The sequence below is a fragment of the Heteronotia binoei genome, chromosome 7, assembly GCF_032191835.1.
Source record: "Heteronotia binoei isolate CCM8104 ecotype False Entrance Well chromosome 7, APGP_CSIRO_Hbin_v1, whole genome shotgun sequence".
Taxonomy (NCBI): Eukaryota; Metazoa; Chordata; class Lepidosauria; order Squamata; family Gekkonidae; genus Heteronotia; species Heteronotia binoei.
This window is the reverse complement of record NC_083229.1, coordinates 109549075-109557311: the sequence shown is the minus strand read 5'-3', so window position 1 is coordinate 109557311 and position 8237 is coordinate 109549075.

Sequence of the window (8237 nt, the reverse complement as noted above, 5' to 3'; positions counted from 1 at the left end):
CAGCCCTTGTAACAAATGAGTTTGACACCCCTGTTTTAAGGCACCACTGGATTCCTGTTTCATGTTGCTGATATAGACTAATGTGGCTACCTGTCTGGAACTGTGCAAGCCGCATGGGTACCACAGGCTTCTTCACATCATGATTAACCATGATTTATTGTTACAACTGAATTCTTAAATGGTTTTAATTTAGCATTCCCAAGAAAAATACAATTTGCCTGAGGAAAACCTATTAAGAAAGGGTTCATTAAAAAAAGTAATATTTTAACCAGCTTTCAGACATATTTAATCACCAACACCAGACAATTTAGAAACATAAAACCAGAAATTTTGAAAACAGTTTATGATATCTATTTTATTTTTACCTAAATAGTTTTTCTGATTTTCTCCTGCAAAGGAGACTCAAGGCAGCTTACAAAAAGCAAGCAAAGAAAAAAATGAACAATTCAAAATCACAATACAGGAACAAAACAAGAACAGTGGTTGAAGGGGGGGTGATGAGGATGTGGAAGAACTCAGCCCTTGGTGGAATATTTCCCTCTGTCCTACCACATTTAATCACCATTCCACATGTCAAAGTAGAATCATAGCACAGTGGGTTTTTTCCTTGTACTTCTCCAGTTCGCCATAATCCCCTAGATTTAGCTCTCTGATCCTACCACTATAGAAGCTGACTTCCTATTGGCGCTCCTCCCTTCACGCCAGGTCTGAGTGGAAGAAAAATGAACTCAAATATCCCCTTTGAGTTGACTACATGATGTTGCTTTGGGAACAATCCAGAAGTGATGTCAGTTCTTTTTAGGAATCGTTGAAAACTCTATAGTAAAACTATAGAGTCTCAGGTGATTCACAGAGAGGCATGACATCACTGCCAATTGCCAGGCCATGCCCGATAACTTCACCTGACAAGCAGTGGGACAGAATCTACTTTCATCCAAGAGCACAGATATAGCCCTCTCTAGCAAGCTGAATTATTTTGCTAGGCCTACAATACCTAAATGGGAGAGGACTGCCACTTTATACTGCTGAGCAACTGTGACTACTATAGGATCACTGTCAGAACAAGAACTAACGGCCAATTGAAGCAAGTTGTGATCCCACCTAGACCAAAAATCTCTTGAGCCTCACCATGAATGTATTGTATTTTAATTGTTAAATTTAATTGTTTTTAAATTGTGTTTTAATGGCTGTTAGCCACCCTGAGTCTGCTTGCGGAGAGGGCAGGATAGAAAACTTAAGTAATAAATAAATAAATAAATAAATCCCCTCATTTTAAAATCAAAGGCCCTTTAGAACAGTAGTTCTTTAAACCAGTTCAAAAAACCACCAGGGATACTGTCCTTTGTATCTCCTGAGGGATGTCATTCCACAGTTGGGGGCAGCAACCCTGAGACCCCAGCCAGCCTTTGATTAAGGATGGTTCCCTAAGGAAGGCCTTGGATGCTCTCTCAGGTCGGGTTACCAACCTCCAGGTGTGGCCTTGAGCTCTCCCAGAATTTCAGCTGATCTCCAGACCAATGCTTTGCCTAAGCTGCGGAGTCTTGTGAGCAAAAATTCTGCTTCATGAGCTACTGGCATTAAAGTTGTGAGCAACTGCATGAATTAGTTTGCTCTGGGGCCATCCTTCCTGAACTAAGACAAAAATGTGTGAGCTGGAGGCTAAAAAGCTGTGAGCTAGCTCACACTCACTCATCTTAGAGGGAACAGTGCTCCAGACTATGGAAATGCATTCCTGTGGAGAAATGGCTGTTTTGGAGGGTGGCCTCTATGCCATTGTACCCGCTTGAGGTCTCTCCCTTCCCCAAACCCCACCCTCCCCAGGATGAGGGTCTACACCCAAATCTCTCAGAATTTCCCAGCTTGGAGGTGGCAACCTTAATTTCAGTTCCTAAACAGACAATACAAGAGAAGACAGGCCCTTATAGATGCAGGACCTATTTAGGGCCTTCAGAATCAAAGGTAGCATCTTGTATAAGGCCTAGAAAGAAACTGGAAGATGGCGCAAACTCAAATTTCATTTCCTGAATGGAAGAAGATAGATATTGGATTTACATCTCACCCTCCACTCTGAATCTCAGAGCAGCTAACAATCTCCTTTACTTTCCTCCCCACAATAGACACCCTGTGAGGTGGGTGGGACTGAGAGAGCTCTCACAGAACCTGCCCTTTCAAGGACAAGCTCTGTGATAACTATGGCTGACCCAAGGCCATTCCAGCAGCTGCAAGTGGAGGAGTGGGGAATCGAACCCGGTTCTCCCAGATAAGAGTCCAACACTTAACCACTACACCAAACTGGCTCTCTATCTTATTCTTACAAACCAAATTTTACAAACTATTGGAAACAATAATTGCAGAGGCTTTGTTCACCAAGCCCCCAAATAAGCATGTGCAGGGATGTCAAAATTCATTCCTGTTTTAATTATATCAGAGTTAAGATATTTCCTGAGTCAGCTATTAGCAGACTTCAGAAAACAAACTGAGAAAGTCCTTCTTTAAAATACAAGTGTCGATTCTGACTTTGAAACTGGCTAACAGCCGTATTATGCATGCTCATATTATTGCATATTTTCATCTTGACTTTGGATTCTGTGCCTGCCTTATGTAGCGTTCTTTTTCTTACAGTATGTTTATTCTGCAGCTATAATTTTTTTTAAAAAAATTAGCACTTTTCTAAATCGGGGTGGAACATCACTTGTGACATGGCGGGGGGGGGGGCTCCAAAGGGTTTTAAAAAAATGTACATAATTGCCCTGTTGCAGCTGCGCAGTAGCATCCAGCAAGTGCCTTCCATTTAAATCCTTGTGCTTTAGGTTTTGCACATGGATTTTAGCCTTAGTTTGTTGAATGAAAGGGAACAGAAAAAAACACAAAAGGGGAGGGAATCCTGTGTTGAAACTGACTAGACTTTTTTTTTTTAATTGCCAAGCAGCTGCGAATTTCTGCTTTCCATATCTCCAAGAATTAGGGGATTCTCTGTTGTGCTATCAGCTTCTGTGAAAAATAGGTTGTCGCAGGATCTCAAAATATGGGGGAATATGTTGAGTGTACAGAATGCACAGCAGAACCCACTGACCCTGGCATTGCAAGCTGTGATAGGTGGCAGTGTGTGTGTGTGTGTGCATGTACAGCTGTGCAAAGTCAGCTGCAACTCTACCACACTTTGCACAGCTCTGCAATTTATATAGGGAAGTGTCCCCTGGCTAAAGCTCTAGGAAGTTTTAGTCTTGTTCGCTACATTGAATTTTTTTGGGGAGGGGGGCGATATTTTCACAGTTGCCCTAGTGCAGCTGCAGATTAACGCTAATTGCCTGCCTTTCGTTGCACATTTGCATGGTTTTCTCTTTGTGATTTGCTAATTTGATTCTGCACACTGGTCATGATCTTCGCAATTTTTAAGAGCACGCTCTGTGCAATTGTGCTCTGTCCTCCAAATGGATTGATCCCAAGTGAATCTTAAATTTGGCGGTTTGTAGAAGGCTCATGTGACTCAGCCGCTGTTTTAATGTTAGGCTTCTGGAGATTGCCAAAATGGTCCTCCCTAAACTTTGTTCGCTATAGCATTAAAGGAAAAAAATGTTTTCAAAACTTTAGGCTTTCCACACCAGTCTCTCTCTCTCTTTACATTTCGTGTCAATTTCATTCCATATTGAGGAAGTCCCCTTTATTTTGTTTTCATGCAGCTCTGAAATCTCTCCCTTTTTGCACTAGGGACACTGCCATTTGCCTTCTCTCTCTTCCCCCTTTCCAGTCAATACCAGCACTGATCTAAACCTAGTACAGCTCCTTTTAAATGTTCCCTCATCATTTTAATTTTTTTAAATTCAGCCATCTGAAACTAGCAGTAGTTTCATATCACTAGACTTATGCGCTTGTCAAAAAAAATTAAAATGAGGGGGAAATGGAGCTTGTACACCGATGAAGAGGGAAAGATGGCAGAAGATGCAGAGTGGGCGGAATGACCTTGGTGCGGACGGGGGAATAACCTTCAAGGGGCAGCAAAAGGCAGGGGATGAATCTGAGGGAAACTGTATGCTTTTAAATTACTTTAGATTTGAAAGCAAAACAAGGGGGAAATTGGCACAAGCACACTCTCAGAGAACCCTGGGAAGCAGCGACTATAAAGCGAACTGAGTGCTGAAGAGAAGAAAATAAATGCAAAATGATAAAGAAAACCCAATGGACATGCATGGTGAAAGCGAGGAAAAACACTGTGCCACAGTCAAAGGTTCTTGCAGTGGAAGATTCAGACACTCTTGATACTTGCCCAACAGGTTTAAAAGCAGACACTGGTCCAGATAACAGCAGAGACTTTCTAATTGCTTAAAAATATGCATAGAACTTCTGGTTCACAAGAATAATTGAAAATGTGACATTGTTTTGTGATCGAATGACACTGAATGAAAAGTCTAAGGAGCTGATTGTTGTGCTTCTATAGTTTTCAGAATAACTTATGTGAATTCTTATCAGTTCCAAAAAGATGTGTTAAAACCAGTTGGACTACTTTTTCATAACACCCATCTGCTTGAGGGCCTTGTTTTGTAACCACAGAGTGCTGGGACTCTAAAATGGGAGAGGGAAAACATTCACTTAATTTTTCCTGGAGAATTTTGTTATTTAAATGCATTAGAAATCTTTAATGATGGTTTGCAACTTGGCAGTTAAGAAGATGCTTATACAAATCTTGGAATGTGTTCTTCCTGCAGATTAGGATCAGGTAGACTGAAAATATAGCTGAAGTAATTTTTTAACAAAAATGTTTCATAGATTCAGTTATAGAGCAGGTTAAGAATAATTTTTTTTAAAAAAAGTTTATTTAAATTGTCATTCAAACTGTACTTCAAGGTGGTTTGCAAGAATTTTAAAACTGGATAAAATGAAAAATAAAACCAAATGAAAAAAAAAGGACAATTGTTAATTAGGACAACTGGAATCCTACGAACAAGATCTCACAAACATCACACAGCCCCACTTGCTAGCAGGCCAAGTCTGCCCTATTGGCCTGAGGATTTGATTTTAATTTCCATTTTCCGATCTTGTCGAGCTCTGGATGGCTCTGCCTCTAGCAGCTTTTCTCCATCTTCACTGTTCAACTGTTCTGTTTCTGTTAGTCCACCAAGTGACATCTTTGAATGAGGAACCCCTCATTCTTGGCTCTTGATTCCTGAACATCACCTGCAGGAATGAAAAGAGCGAAGTGATGGGAATGAAGACACTTCCTTTCTCTTCAGAAAAAAAAATGGAATTGTTATTATAGGGAATATCAACATTTCTTTTTTAAAAGTAACTGTCTAGGACAGTTTACTTTCAAACAATAAGGAGGAGGCAGCTCCAAAAGAGACACATGTGAACTAGGGTCACTTATGGTCCAGATAGAATATTGGTTAGCTACAAAGGTGGTAAGAACTAACACACAGTATTGGGGGAGAGGGTTTTTTTTTTTTTATCATGTTGGTTTCTAATTTTGGTCATCCTCCTGCAAAAATACTGAGTATCCACAAAATAAATAAGCGGTAACAGAACAGCTTGGTGTAGTGGTTAAGTGTGCGGACTCTTATCTGGGAGAACTGGGTTTGATTCCCCACTCCTCCACTTGCACCTGCTGGAATGGCCTTGGGTCAGCCATAGCTCTGGCAGAGGTTGTCCTTGAAAGGGCAGCTGCTGTGAGAGCCCTCTCCAGCCCCACCCACCTCACAGGGTGTCTGTTGTGGGTGGGGGGAGGTAAAGGAGATTGTGAGCCGCTCTGAGACTCTTCGGAGTGGAGGGCAGGCTATAAACCCAATATCTTCTTCTAGTTTCTCCTTTGCCTCAAAGCATCCATCTAGAGAAGTTGCCTGCTGCATCTCTTTGCAATTATATTCTTTGGCTTCTTCTGTAGCAATATGTTGATCTGATCATTTCCACACCTTTTCCATTTACACAGGGATCATTTCATAGAAAAAGAGGCACCGGAGCTCATTAGCACAACTCATTTGCACATGCCACACACCCCTAACATCACCAGAAGGTGTCCTAAATTATATCAGCTCAGCATCTACCTTAAACTGCTTCTTGAATTATAATTGTCATAATTAAACCTTACTCCCATATCATACTTTTAAAATTATTTTTTCCTATGTGGCCACAGTGGCATGATGAAGATTTCCATATGTCTGCTTTATACATTTTGGTTATTTCCCCGTTTTTTGTGGGGAAAAATATTAGAAAGTTTGTCAAATCTTAGAGCTCAGCAAAATTCACAAAGGGTTTGAACAATGGAGCCCAGAAGCAAGTATTTTTTTGGGGGGGGGAGGGGTTAAGAAAGAGTACAATAAAATTTAGAGGTTCTGGAGCTCAACTCCCATGAGCTCCTGCCCAGAATGAGGCCTGTGTTTACCACAGAGTCAATTATTGCTAGGAAGCATTGTTTTCCCCCCTGCTTCCTCAAAGCATCATGGGACATTCATGTGCCTCTCAGGATTTCTCCAACTGTCCTCTGATCTCTCCCACATCTGCCCTGCTGCCAAGTTTGAGGAATGGTCTAGCAAAGCTTGTATGGCTGAGGTGTGGGTGGGAGATTTTGGATCGTCCACATGGAATATATTTTTCCACATGGATCGTCCACATGGAATATATTTTGTCTCATCCACATGGAATATATTTTTCCTGCACCTTTTCCTGCAGTGGCTTCCCTCTCCCACCCCCAACCGAGGTGCTTTTGGAATTTTAAATGGGCAACCAAATATCAATATATCATTATAACAAGCCGTGTATCAGGTTCCCTAAATTGTCAGCTTTCATAAAAAAAGGAATGATATGTCTTTCCCCATATATCTCCCTAAGGAAAGGGGTTGCAGCATTTTTTAAATTAAAAAAATGAAAACTGGGCATTCAGAATTTCTGAGACACTGATTGTTCTAATATAAGAATGTTTAATTGCTTATTAGAAAAAGAAGAAAATTGTCCTCTCCTGAAGAGGGAGAAAATGGTTATATGGGGGGGGGGGGCGGTCAGGAAAAACTGCCCCACCTAAATGGCAGCCCATCCAGGCTTTACTTGGGATATTTTCCAAAACCTTGCTATTAACCGGATCTGGGAAAGATCACAGAAAAGCCAGTGAACGCTTGGGACAGGTGGGGGTAGGGGATGAGCAGCAGCAGCAGAAGACAATCCAGCTTCTCAACAGCGCTGAACCCAGATCAAGTTTACTTGTGTGGAAATCCCCACTGAAGCCTCTCCCTTCTCGTCCCATTTCTATTTCATTAAAACTGGGAATCTGGGGTGGGGTGAGATTCCATGCCACTTTCTAAGCTTTGCTCTTGGAAACATTCAAGACAGACAGCAAAGGAAAGGCAGGGGCAGCTGGACTTGGAAACTGGCATGGTGGGGTCAGGTGAGGGAGGAATTAGGGTTGCCATGTCTGTTGGAAAATACCTGGAGACTTTGGGGGTGGATCTGGGAGAGGGCAGGGGCCTCAGCATGGTACAATGCCATAGAGTCCACCCTTCAAAGCAGCCATTTTCTGCCAGCTGGAGATCAGTTATAAAAGTGGGAGATCCCCAGGCCCCACCTGGAGGTTGGCAACCCTAGGAAGAACTCACCGCATGGGGAGGGTGGCCCTGAGCCTTAATGTCCGGGCACCAGCTAGCTGAGGGTGACAGGGCAGCCATTTAAAAGAGATGGAGAGTGCAGCTGGAAGATGGCCTAACCCTGTCACACCCAATTGGCAGTGGCTCCTGCCAATCAAGCCACAAGGGAAGGGAAGCCCTCAGCGGGGCAGGAAGAGGAAGGGGCCATCATACCCCAGGCAGTGTCCCTCATAAGGGTAAGAGACTCAGGACAAGGAGGGCAGATTAGCTCTTGAGCCAGGTAACTGGCTACAAGTGTGCAAAAGAATCTGCGGTAAGATTTAAAAACTGATGAATGTTGTGGTTAAACAAGGGAATCAGCATCTCCTGTGTTCAAATCTTATCTCAGCTTGGCATATCATGGACTAGATAATCAGAAGCCAAGCAGAAAATTAAAAAAGAAGGATGTTGAAGTTGGGGGAAAGGACAAACTATCATATGAAAAATCATATTATTTTCTCTGGTGGCTTCTATGGATTATTTTATTTTGTACACCACCATGAAAACCATTTCTGAAATACTGTACTCTCACTATATATTGTATTTTTACGGTTTGTATTCTGACTTTCAGAAGTAAATATACTATTATTTTCATATGTTGTAAGCCACTTTGGGGATTGTAGCAAAAGACTG